The 13,440-nt window shown below is 39.9% G+C and overlaps 3 non-coding genes across 3 annotated transcripts; all 3 read right to left on the bottom strand.

Moving 5' to 3' along the window:
- Window positions 1–536: 536 nt before the first annotated feature.
- On the bottom strand, window positions 537–608 carry TRNAA-AGC (transfer RNA alanine (anticodon AGC)). The gene has a single exon. It is a non-coding gene; the product is annotated as a tRNA-Ala (tRNA).
- Window positions 609–6,217: 5,609 nt separating this feature from the next.
- TRNAA-CGC (transfer RNA alanine (anticodon CGC)) lies at window positions 6,218–6,289 on the bottom strand. Its single transcript has one exon. It is a non-coding gene; the product is annotated as a tRNA-Ala (tRNA).
- Window positions 6,290–11,314: 5,025 nt separating this feature from the next.
- TRNAK-UUU (transfer RNA lysine (anticodon UUU)) lies at window positions 11,315–11,387 on the bottom strand. The gene has a single exon. It is a non-coding gene; the product is annotated as a tRNA-Lys (tRNA).
- Between the last annotated feature and the right edge of the window lie 2,053 nt (window positions 11,388–13,440).

Raw genomic sequence — 13,440 nt, 5'->3', positions numbered from 1 at the left:
CTTTGTGTTCGATTTCTGAGAGAACTGTCACGTTTTAAGAAGCGAAATTTACCCAGTACTTTCACAGCCTCCGGCCTGGGAAGAGTGTATTATCTTTCTAGGGGAGCTTCCCGTGAAATCCATCTTTCTTATCGAGCCTCAGAGTATGAAACCTGAGACAGTAGCTCAGCCTACCGTCCCATCTCCCATTCGAAACCCTGGCAGCAAAATTAAGTGAAAATACTAATCCGTTCGCAAATCTTCCATTTAGAGTTTACATGAATAACTGTCATTTTGTTTTTTCATGGAAAAGGGACTAAAGTCACTCCTGATTTCACTTTGTGGAAGACCATCTCTAATCCCTGCTGCGGATGGAAAGGAATAAAATTTTTAAACGGAAAGATTACTAGCATAACCCGAGCAAACTGTTAAGTACCTGGAGGCAAGATGGTTAATCTTCAGATTCCACAGGAGGCAAGATGGTTAATCTTCAGATTCTACCGGAATGGGACCGTAACGCAGAAGAGAATTGTTTCCGGAGCTAGGAAACAAAACGATGGAGATGCTGGGGATCGAACCCGGGACCTCATGCATGCTAAGCATGCGCTCTACCACTGAGCTACATCCCCATTACGGTAAAGCCCTCTTTTCTAAACTACCTTCATGAAATAAAACAAATTTACATTTTTAAAACAAAATTCTTTCGTTCTTTCCTAAACGATACAATTCTCACCCTCTATTTTATAGAACTCTGTAACCAAGGAATTCCTATTAACCCGTATCTTGCAGACATTCAGTGACTGATGAGAATACACTGATCTCGGAAATCTGAGTAGGAAACAGTCTCACAGACCCTCCTTTTCTGAGTGCTTTTCTCGTTTGCCAAAAGATATGTGGGACAAAGGAAAATTCCTTACAGGAAGGATAAAAAATACTTTGCCAATGACTGTCTTTAATTATGAAACCTACCAAACTATCCCCAATTCCCCTCCCCAATTCTGCACCCTAGTCCCGGACTCCAGAAACCGCTATGCAAATATTCTTAGAAAACAAGGAGCCAATGAAGGTATTTCTGTTAGAAAAATAAATTCCTTCCACTCTTAGCAACTGGGAGGGCTAAGGGTAAAGATGTTGGATTGCTTCCTGAGGCCTCTGATCCTCATTTTATCCAAAGAATACAAATCAAATCCAAGGAATACGAATCCTCGGATCTTGTTCTGATTCTTTGGAAAGAAAAGCCAGGAAGTAAGAAACGTGTTATTTTTAAGATTGAGGCAAAACCTCTGCTTCCGGGTTGCTTTATTTTTCTGCAGAAGGAGTGGTCCTTTGGAATTCAGATCACTCTCTCAACAAGTGTCTCAACAAATCAAGAAGGTTTTATACCTGCCTAGTTCTGGGAAGTCCTCGGATATAGTAACCTGTGAGCAAACCTGGAAGAATGAATAAGAATGTCAAATAGAAAGGAAACGAAAACTGAGGATACAACATGCGTACAGGAGTGGAACTGTATGTAGTTCAGAACGGTTTGAGTTGGGACGTGCAAGGTGGAGATGAGGCAGAGAAATCAGCTTGACCAAGATGACACCTGCATTTCTCATCTTTTCACCTTGCTAAGAGAACCTAAATTTTATTCATGTAGTAGAGATGGTGGTCCCAGACAGTTTACATAAACCATGAGTCATCTAAAATAATTATGGTTTTTCCATTTCTTTTTGCCAGGGATTGTTTTAATGGTAGATCCATGACCCTCTGGTGGATAAGTTACACCAGGCAATCAGCCTAAAATCTTTGGATTTTTTTCAGGATAAAAAGAGAAACATGTGAGGAGAGCCACACATCTTAATTTAGCATTGCTATTTGATTTTCATATAGTAGTCTGCAAGCTTGAGAGAAACAGATAAAAATTGTATATTTTTTGTAAATAATGATTATTCCTTTAAGAGAACTGTTAAAAAGGCTTGCTGTGAATATTAGTTATCTATTGCTGAATAATACTCCAAAATGTACAGGGTTTAAAAAAATAATATTTATTATCTCAGATTCTGTGGGTCAGGGACTCCAGTGTGGCTTGGCTGGGTAATTCTGGCACCAGGTGTCTCTTGAAGTTGAACTCAGGGTGTCTACTGTGCATGCAGTGCTATGAAGGTTGGACTGCGTCTGGAGGATCTGCTTCCAAGATGGCTCATTCACATGTGGGTAGGAAGCCTCAGTTCCCCCGCATGTCTTGGTGACTGACTCAAGTGGGAGAAGACTGCACAAGGGTGTGATTACCAGGAGGTAAGGATCATAGGGGGTCTTCTTGAAGGTTAGCTAAGACACTGTGTTATCCTTAATTGTATATCAGTACTTATTACAATACCCAGTGTGAGTAAATATTTGAATCATTTTTAAAATGTAAATGAGTGGATGGATAGAGAGATAGATGTTTGCATAAATGAATAAACAGGAGAATATTTTCAGTAGCTACTTAGGAAATTTTAAAAGTGAGAAATCATGAAATTTGGCTTCAATCCTCTCTTCAATCCTTTTCCTTTCAAAGAAATGGAAAATGCATAAAAATGTATAACTTATCAAAGCTAACATAAAAAGTTATAGAAAATCTGATTCAATATATTGCCATTTAAAAAACTGAATCAGGAATTGAAGCAAAATTTCCATAAAATTTGATTTCAAGTCTGAGATCAATTTACTGGCATGTTCTATGAAATCATAAAGGAAGCATTAACCTCTGTGTTGTACAAAATATTCTGAAAAACAGAAAAACTATAAATTATTTTAGGAGATTAGTATAATATTGATACCAAAACCCAGTGGAGAAAGTACAAGAAGGAAAAATTATAGGGCCATTTCACTAATAAGTAGAGAGACAAAAACGTATAAAAAACTAACAAACGGACTTCCAGTTTCTGGTTCCATATATAAGAGTCTGGGAAGTCACCACTCCATTCTATCAAGAAGGAAAAAGCTGAGCAGACTGAAAAATCAACACCTCTTCTTGAATCTTTAAGAGAGATGTGGACACAGGGCAAATGGCTGCCCCCAAGATTGGAGAGATAGACAGGTGAATAAAGGGAGTGATGACTTACCTGAGCAGTGACTCACAAGTGGAAACCACAGGAAGAACCAAAACCTGAACTGTAATTGATAAATTGCTTAAGGATCCATGTAAGCAAGTCTGATAGTTAAAAACTCCAGGGACCCTGAGTCATGGCCGGGGCAGGGTGGAGGTGGCATCCCCACATTTCTGCGAGTTTTATCCCTAGGAGTTTGACCAGATTCTCACATTAACTATGCAAATATTGGGGGGAAATTCCTTCATGCTTCCAGCAGAGTGGGGAGAAGAGGAACCATGTTGAAATATGCCAGAGCACTCTGTTGTTCTTAACAAGGCCTGCCTACTAAAGAATCTATTTAACCAGACCCTAACTTGCTGGGGTTTTGTCAGAGCCTAATTGTCCTGAAGGAAGGGAAATACTCAGTTCCAGCTGGCTCTAGACTTTCACATGAGAGAGGGAAAAACCCAACTCCAGCATACTCTAGCTATGTTGTCCCACCTAAGTCGGGGCATTTGTGGTGGTGGTGGTGGGGATACAACTGAGAAACAGCTGTGAAGTTCACGACCCAGAGGTAAAAGATCATTAAAAGACTGAGACCTAATCATTGGACTAGAGAAAGCTTCTCCTCCCCCAACATCTCACTACTACATTACTAAAGTCCTATATATCCTTTTATCAAGTAAACCATGTCAGGCTATACAGAAAAAATAACAAAACATATCAAAAGGCAAAAAACAATTTGAAGAGACAGAGCAAGACAGAACCAGACATTGCAGGGATGTTGGAATTATTAGACCAGAAATTTAAAACAACTATGATTAATATGCTAAAGAATCTAATGAATAAAGTAGATAGTATGCAAGAACAGATAGGCAATGTAAGGAGAAAGATGAAAATCCTAAAACAAACAATGAAAAAAGAAATGTGAAAGATTAAAAACACAGTAACAGAAGGAAGAATGCCTTTGTTAGGTTTATTAGTAGAGTGGACATAACTAAGGAAAGACTCTGAACTTGAGGCTATATCAATAGAAACCTCCAAAACTGAAAAACAAAGAAAACAAAGGCTGGGGGAAAAAAATAGAACAGAATATCCAAGGACTCTAGGACAAGCACAAAAAATATAACGCATGCGTAATGGGAATACCAGAAGGAAAAGAAAGAGGGAAAGGAGCAGAATATTTGAAACAATAATGACTGAGAATTTCCCCAAATTAATGTCAGAGAGCAAACCACAGATCTAGGAAGTTCAGAGAGCGCCAAGAAGGATAAATGAAAAACGAAACAAACAGAAAACTATAATAAGCATATCATTTTCAAACTACAGAAGATCAAATGTAAAGAAATTATTCCTGAAAGAAGTCAGAGGAAAAACAAAACAAAATAAAACATCTAGCCTATAGAGGAACCAAGGTAAGAATTACATTTGACTTCTATTAAGAAACCATGAAAACAAGAATAGATTAGAGTGAAATATTTAAAGTGTTGAGAGAAAAAAACACAGCCTAGAATTCTGTACCCTGCAAAATTTCAAAAGTGAGGGAGAAATAAAAACTTCCTCAAACAAAAATGGAGGGAATGGGGCTTCCCTGGTGGCTCAGTGGTTGCGCGTCCGCCTGCCGATGCAGGGGAACCGGGTTCGCGCCCCGGTCTGGGAAGATCCCACATGCCGCGGAGCGGCTGGGCCCGCGAGCCATGGCCGCTGGGCCTGCGCGTCCAGAGCCTGTGCTCCGCAACGGGAGAGGCCACAGCAGAGGGAGGCCCGCATACCACAAAAAAATAAAAATAAAAAAAATGGAGGGAATGTGTTCCCTGTAGACCAGTCTTGCAAGACGTGTTAAAGGAAGTTTTTTAGAGACAAGGAAAATAATATAGGTCAGAAATTCAAATCTTCATAAGGAAAGAAAGAATATCAAAGAAGGATATGGGAAGGTAAATAAAAACTTTTATTTTTCTTAGTTGATCTCACAGATAACAGTTTGTTCAAAATTAAAATAGCAACAATGTATTTGATTATATGGTTATGTAAATATTGTATATATATTTGTGTATGCTTATATATAACTGAAATAAATGATAGCAATGATACAATAGCTAGGAGGGAGGAAAAGTAGGATTTTTTAAATTACAAGGGTATTTACACTACCTGTGAAGAAGAATAGGGTTATTGGAAGGTGAACTTGGATTAATTGTAAATGTATACCACAAACTCTAGAGGGACCACTAAAAAAAGTTAAAGAGTTATAACTGATAAGCTAAGAAAGGAGAAAAAAAGGTTTTTGTGGTTCCTCAAAAAATTAAAAATAGAACTACCATATGATGCAGCAATTTCACATCTGGGTATACATTACTAATATTGTGATTTATAATAAGAAATGTATATTTGGCCTTCAGCCCTACTGCTGGCACAGAGCTCCTAAAATCCTTAGAATTTCCTAAGTGAAGAGAGAGACAAAGGTGTTTTTGTTATGTTAATGAGGTGAGCTTTGGCCAGCTTCTAGAGTTAGGGGCTGGTTGCTAGGAGAACAGTCATGCTATTAAGGGTGATTTCCATTTCCACAGGCTATTCCTAACCTTTACTACATTTCCAGACCTCCTGTACTGGACTGTGACCAGTTTTTCTGCACAGAAACGTTGAGTAATGCCAAAGATGCAGTGAGAAATAAAATGGTAACTAGGTTAGTAACTATGCATAAAGAAATTCCCCTATGGTCATAGGGTGTACCCTTGAATACTGATGTGCAACTACCACATCAATACTAAAAAACATGCTACCTTCTCCTCCCCTTAAAAAAAATTACTGAGATATTTTATTTTTACTGATTATTTTCCAGTGGATAGTGGGAATGGATAGGACCTCCTTTAATTGAGCTAAATAATTCTTTGATATGCAGCTGTATTCCCTCTTCCTGGGTGCATTCATAGGATGAATTTACTTGTGAATTGTCCCTCTGGCTTTGTACTACTCACTGCATAATAAGACACCCCAAGGAATTTTCCAGGGAGCAGGGGAAATGGCGGTGGTTATTTAACAAAACGGAAGAGACATAAGCACATAGATGGAAAATAGCTCGATTTAAAGGGAATGATAATGGGGGAAAAATGAGAAAGAGCTAAAATATTTTATTTAATAATGTAAGGCTAAAGGCTGAATTAGACAACAACGAAAACGAGAACACCTACTGGAGATGCCGGGGATCGAACCCGGGGCCTCATACATGCGAAGCATGCGCTCTACCACTGAGCTACATCCCCTGCTGCAGGTCAGTCCCCGGGCAGCATTCCTGTCCCTTTAAAATCTCGACGCGTTGTGCACAATTTTGGGTTTTTTATGTTTCCAGCTAGAGAGTAGCCATCATTGAAGACGAATTACACGTAGAGCCTCTTTCGGATTATATCCAAGTAGCCCCCTTCCGAGACCCGCCGACAACATTCAACTCGTATTGTTACTGAGAACAGAGCCCAATTTTAGTAACTTCAGCACAGTCATTCTTATTTTAGGAGTTTCAGCACAATTGTTTTCTCTCCCGTCCGTCAAATCGAACCCCCGGTGGAAAGAACTGGGGGATTTTTCAGGACCCTTTGAAAAATGGTCTACGAGCCAAAACAAAGGCTCATGGAAAATGCGACCCAATTTTTTTGCAGCAGAGTAAATTGAATGGTCAAATGAATCTTTGGAGCTGCGTCTTCCAACTTGATCCCGCTTGGAGGAGAAAAAAAAAGAAAATTGTCCAGATAGATGAAATTGTGAAAATCCTGCCCTAATATTTGTCCCCAGAGGCAACGGCTTGTCCCTCAGAGACCTTCTAGCCCACCTGACCACAGATAACCGGAGTGGTTATCTGTAAACTTTGGCCTCATGAAGAATCTTAGATTTAAAGAAGCCCGCATTCCTTTGTTTCCCCCTTTCCTTTATCCAGTGGCCAGCTTCTCGTTCCGCAGGCTACTTTACCCCTTGGAAGAATGAACCTGGACAAGACCTCCTAAACCAGCATCCGGGTCCGGAGCGCTTCCGCATCCGCAGCCCCGCTGCACTACTACAATCTACTGAAAGGGCTTTTCTGACCCCAGACCCAGCTGCAGTGATTTTTGTCTCTTACTTCAGAAGTCATAAAGCAGAGAACAGAAACTCTTCAAAAGTGAAAATGGCAACACCAAGGCACGATTCATGATGATAAATCGGACTTCATTAAAATTAAAAATTACTGCTGCTCTGCGAAAGACACTCTTCAGCCATGGGCTGGGAGAATATATTTGCAAAACACGTATCTGATAAAGGGATGGTATCTAAAATATACAAAGAACTCTTAAAACTCAACAAGAAAATGAAAAGCCGATTATAAATCAGGCAACGTATCTGAACAGATAACTCATCAAAGAAGAAACACAGATGACAGATAACCATACAAAATGATGCTCCACATAGTACATCATCAGGAAATTGTAAATTAAAGCAACAATGAGATACTACTACACACCTATTGGAATAGCCAAAATTCAGAACACTAACAACACCAAATGCTAGGGAGTTGCACAAACCCTACTCCATTAGTTTCCCTCAGATATTTACCTTCCCACAGTTTTCTGCCCTCAAAAGCCTTTAAAATCCTTTTCCTTTATCTCATCACTTCTCTACAAATTTATTTTTCTTTCCTAAGACACTATGTAAGCTCAGGGCTAACTACCCCTTTGAGTCATTTATCATTGAATCCTCCCATGTGTATGCATGATGCATGCATTAATAAACTTCTGTTTCTCTCTTGTTAATCTGTTTTTTGTCGGTTTAATTTGCACAGTTCCAATCAACGAAGCTAAGATGGGTAGAGGAAAAGATGTTTTTTCCCCTCTCCTACACTACTTTATCATCCTAAATCCCAGATTGAGAATATTGAAGAGCCAACAGCCAACCAACGAGGGAAAATATACAATGTGCCTTTATTGTTTAAGCCACTGAGATTTTGTGGATGTTTTCTTTTACATCATGATCAAGCCTATGCTGAGTGACACGAGGAAATTACGCCTTTTGTTATATGAATAGCAATTCTATATTCCCAGTCTGAATTTTTCATTGACTTTGCTTGTGTATTTTTACTTTGTTTTACAGGAGGCTTTGTTTTGTTCCGTTTTACTCTATTATTGTTCAAATAATACATATTTATTGCAGAAAATTTGGAAAGTAAGAAAAGGATAAAACTACTAAACAAACTCTACCTATACTCTTACCACTTTTTCAGCAGCTCTCTTGAAATCAAATTTGTCAAAATTTTCCTTTAAATAATTTTGGATTTTTGAATCACAGTTGATTCAATAGTCTTCCCCACTCCAAAGTTATTAAAAATTTCACATGTGTTTTTGAAGTACTAGTAAGTTTTGTTTTCATAAATCTCAAACACCATTTAGAATTCATCCTGCTGTGAGTTGTGGGATATGGAGTCAAAACTTTTTTTCCAGGTAACTACCCAGCTTTTGCCACACCAATTATTAAATAGTCCATTTTTATCCATAATGGGGGATTAAAACCCATTGTGCCCAGTAATTACCATCAGAAATAAACTATGGATACATAATATTTGAATTGTGCAATTTGTCTAACAGACACACATAGAACTCCTGATGAGAACAGAGTTCCCTCATAATCAAAATAACATTATACCACTTAGAAGACTCTAAAGTCCAACTAATATTCTTTGTTTTACTCTCCTCCCTCCTTTTTTCCCTGAAAGATATTGTAACTCTCTTTCTTTTCAAATGTGTATCTGAATTTCCTTTCAGATGTAAATTTTACCTTGTTTATGATAAAGTCCTTTGTTGAAAATATGTATATCTGAATCTCTTTTCAATTATATATTTTATCTTTTTACTGTGACACACTGTTTTCAAAGCATATACGTACTTGAGTAGCTTTTTTTAAGTATATATCACCCTTTTGAAGTTGACTTTCTTGTGAACAGAAGGATGTCTCTCCCCAGTGGCTCCCAAAGTAATTTCTTGAAAACTGAGGGATTCAGAGTCTTGTGGAAATGTGACCACTGACTTAGAAATTTTAAATATGGCTTTCTGTATACAGGAAGTAATGGGGGGAATATCCACTGGCAAAAATATCCAATGGCATGTTTCCTCTCAAGTCTTAACACATGCATTTTCATGAGTGAATGATTTGTGTAGAAGACAATCTCTGTCATTCACAGGAAAACATATATTAGTCTTTAGGTATAGGAAAGATAAAGGATGGTAAAAGGATATTAAATATTAGCACTTTATCAGAAAGAATTCAGGTAACCTGACAGAGTGGCAATTTACCAGTATTTGCACATAGCCACTCCTGGACTGTAGCCCTCAATAAGTTCCCAAATAAACCTGAAACTCATAGCTCCCGCATTGTGCATTTTGATTTCAGTTGACACATGTCGACTGGAAAAAAAATAAAAACACAATGTGAGAGTTGTGAGTTAAGTTTTATTTGGGGCAAAGTGAGGACTATAGCCCAGGAGACAGTGTCTCAGATAGCTCTGAGGAACGGCTCCGAAGACGTAGTGGGGGAAGGTCAGTATTATATAAGATTTTGGTGAAGGGGGTACGTGCAGTGAAGCACACATTTTGGCAGAGGCTTGCTGCTAGTCAGGAGGAGCAGATGTCACCGTTAATGATTTTAGTGCTTTTCTAGATATGACAAGATGTAAGAATTTGGGCTCATAAAGTCTCCTGAAAATATCTAACTGTTTGAAGGCCTGTTGCGCCAGAGCTTCCCAGAGCACAGAGTGCCTCATTTCTGATCTCCACTCCAAACTCCTTTCAGGGTGTGTTGAAGGTCAGCGGCTGCAGTGGCTAGTGATTTAATCCTTGTAGAGACAGATGGCAAGTGCCAATTTTTAGTTGGCACACCTCACAAATATGAGTGAAATTTTGCATATAGATTTTGAGTTGAGTTACAAAACTGCTCTAATTTGCACATCTATATATTTTCTTCTGTTTATTCAAATGCATTAATCCTCAGAACTCTGCTGTCCAATATGGTAGGCACTAGCACATGTGATTCTTGTGTACTTGAAATATGACCAGTCCAACTTGAGATGTACTGTAATTGTAAAGTACACAGCAGATTTCAAAGACTTAGTAAGAAAAAAAAAGAACGTAAATTATCTAGGTAATATGCCTGTATATGGATTATTTATTGAGATGATAATATTTTAGATATAGTGAATTAAATAAAATGTTATTAACTTCACTTGTTTCTTTTTACTTTTTTCAATGTGACTACTAGAAAATTTTAAATTATATATGTGGTTGGCATTCGTGGCTCATATTATATTGGGCAGTGCTTCCCAATTTACCGTGCTTTGCTTATATGGGGAATGTACAAGACCCCACTTGGAATCCAGTTTGCTTCTGTCACAATGTAATGATTTACCAGGGACAATGGACATGATCCTAGTTGTGCTTTACACCAAGATGCAGAGGCAAATTAAAGCCAGCCCCATTTCCCCACCCCACACATTTCTCTCCCTCATTGAGACCTGTCACTTTTCTGTTTCCTATTCTTTATTCTGGCAGTCAGATGAATCTATTGGACAAACTGAGAGACAAGTTCTTCTTGACAAAGTGAGAGACAAGTTCTTCATGACAGACAAGTTCTTCCAAGTTCAAAATCTACTTCATGGGATTTCTGTGAACATGAACAAAACTCTCATATGGTCAGAAGCGGGCAAAAAGGAGATGAGATACCAATCACCTCACCTAGATTTCTAAGCATTTCCCGGGATTTCTAAGGAAGTTCAAGGAACATTATACTATCTGGAGTCCAAGATCAGTCTAGCTTAATACACCTTTTTTCCGGGAATACCGTTAATGAGTTCCCAATCTTCAAATCACAATAAGCCCTTTTACATTCTCGCTCTACATACTGTCTCTCTTTTCCATAATAATAAAACCCCTCCCAATCACAGATTGCTGCAGAGTTGTCATCTTAGGGATCACTGTGGTTACCAAATATCTCCACAAGACTCCATCTTAAATTTGCAGGCCTCTTAATCATGTTTAAACCCAAGCTACTACTCGTTCCAAGCTCGATCTAACACCCACAAACCAAAAACACAACAGACTGCCAACAGGCAGAAGGGGATTCATTCTTCTCCGGACACATTGCACGATCAAAACCCCCACCCCCTTTTCCTGTTTACTGGGCGAAGGTATCAAACATTTAAGATTAATCCGCTTGTCTCTGGCAGTTCATAGCCCAGATCAGGGACACTTTTTTTGGATGTTGGAAAGAAAACTGACTATCGCCCGAACAGGGACTTGAACCCTGGACCCTCAGATTAAAAGTCTGATGCTCTACCGACTGAGCTACCCGGGCTCACAAAAAATTACATCTCTTACAGCCTAGTAAAGGTAAATTCGTTAGGCTGGTTTCAATTTTCAGTTCTCAAAGCGTTAAAAAAAAGTCGTCGGCACAAGTACCTCACATACTCAAGCCAAAAGCAGCCGGCGGATCTCACTTCTACACTAACTTGCTGCCATCACAACAGGCAACAGGTTTGAAACAATTTGACTTCCCTCAAAAATCCAACGCTCTGAGGAGCTACATCAGCTATGGAAAGAGCCCCACGATGCTCTCAAAAGCCAACAGTTTGGGTAAAAATGAGTGGGATCTTCTTGTGGGACAAAAGTTTGCTGCTCACTTCCCTAAAATCACGGAAAGCCAACATTTTCTTATACCTATAGGATGCAAAGAAGAGAGGTGGAGCTTAGACACGTCCTTCCTACCCATCTACCCAAATCCTATTCATGTTTAGAGATCCATATTCAAGCCCTCTTCTCCCTTCTTTGCTAACTCCAACCTCGCCTCCACCCTCTTCCCATTCACGCACTGCTTCGCCTTTCCGCTCTGGTCCACTCTGCCACCTCCTGCGTGAGATCTTCCCAATAACTCAGTCCACTCCATCCAGGTTCCGGGTTTTTGACACTCCAGTCAGGGTTTCCCAAACCTGGCAGATTTTGAGTCTGCGGAGCTTTCTAATAGTATAAATTACTGTCCGGCCTCTTCTAAAATATGCTTTCGGACTTCATCCAAAATTCATATCTGGGTTACCTGTCGGACAAAATAGGCGGAAAGTGTTTTTGCGCCTGAGTGCCTGAGGTGTGAGATGCTCTCTAGGCATACAAAGTGCTAGTTCCTTTCCCAGCCCACACATTTCCCTGCTCTCTCACATTCCTGAGAGAATTCCGTCCGAAAGAGGTTGTGTATTCTGTTTCCTCCTCCCTCTTTCCTCCTCCTTCTGTCTTTCCAAACAGAACCTCAATAAGGAAAGCAGTTGCCGGGTCCCGACCGTGTTGCTGCCCTAGGTTTGCTAGACACACTCTGTCGCTCTGCATTTCTTGGTAGGTTTTGTGAATTCTTTCCGTTCTGTCACCTCTTTCCTTCCGGAAGAACCTAAATCCCCCTCTATCCGCCCCGTCCCTACCACCCCTCCCTCAATACTTAAAGTTGAGGACTTCCCTCGTGGCGCAGTGGTTAAGAATCCGCCTGCCCAAGCTGGGAACTGAGGACTTCCCTCGTGGCGCAGTGGTTAAGAATCCGCCTGCCCAAGCTGGAGACAAGGGTTCGAGCCCTAGTCCAGGAAGATCTCACGTGCCACGGAAAAACTAACCCGAGCGCCACAATTAGCCTGCGATCTTAAAGCCCGCGAGCCAGAACTACGAAGCCCATGTGCTACAAATACTGAAGCAAGCGCCCAAAATAAAATACTTAACTTTTCTTCTTTGTATTCTTCTGCATTACCTCTGTGGTCTTTCAGGCAGCTTTGGAGACAGAGGAGGATGAAGTTGGGGGAAAGGAAGAATTTGAAGACAAGAAAAATGCCCCATTCCTGGGACTTTCCTTGGTGATGGAATGGAAATGCCTTCCTGAGAGCTAGCTGTGGAGCAGACTTTGAAGCAAGCCGAGAGAAGTAGGGAAGATACCCGAAGCAGAAACAAAGAGCCGCAAGGTCCGAAATCAATCTAAAGCCAGCCATTCTTTTGTTTTCCTGCAATGCATACCAATGACTCCTAATTCTCCAAATCCAATGGGTCTTTTTCAGTCCGTGTGCTACTCTCATCTCAGGGGCCTTCTCTTCCATAGCCACGTGAAAATCCAGGTCTCTAGATGCAAGCTACCTGCTAAATTATAGACTCAGGTATGATCTTGCTTACCAGACATCTCCATCATCATGAAGTTGCTTCCTACACATTTCAAATTCATCTCATGTTCAAACAGTGCCAGAACTCGTGATTGTGGCAGACACTTACCCCTTTTCCTTTAGTAGCTGAAGGTTTTCTGTCTTCTCGTTTTATCTGGACCTAAATTTCCAGAGGTAACTTTTTGAGTTCCCTTCTTTGTACTCACTCCCCTGAATTTTTGGCTAGGT

Source organism: Physeter macrocephalus, chromosome 18, assembly GCF_002837175.3.
Source record: "Physeter macrocephalus isolate SW-GA chromosome 18, ASM283717v5, whole genome shotgun sequence".
NCBI lineage: Eukaryota > Metazoa > Chordata > Mammalia > Artiodactyla > Physeteridae > Physeter > Physeter macrocephalus.
This window is presented reverse-complemented; position numbering and strand designations above follow the sequence as displayed.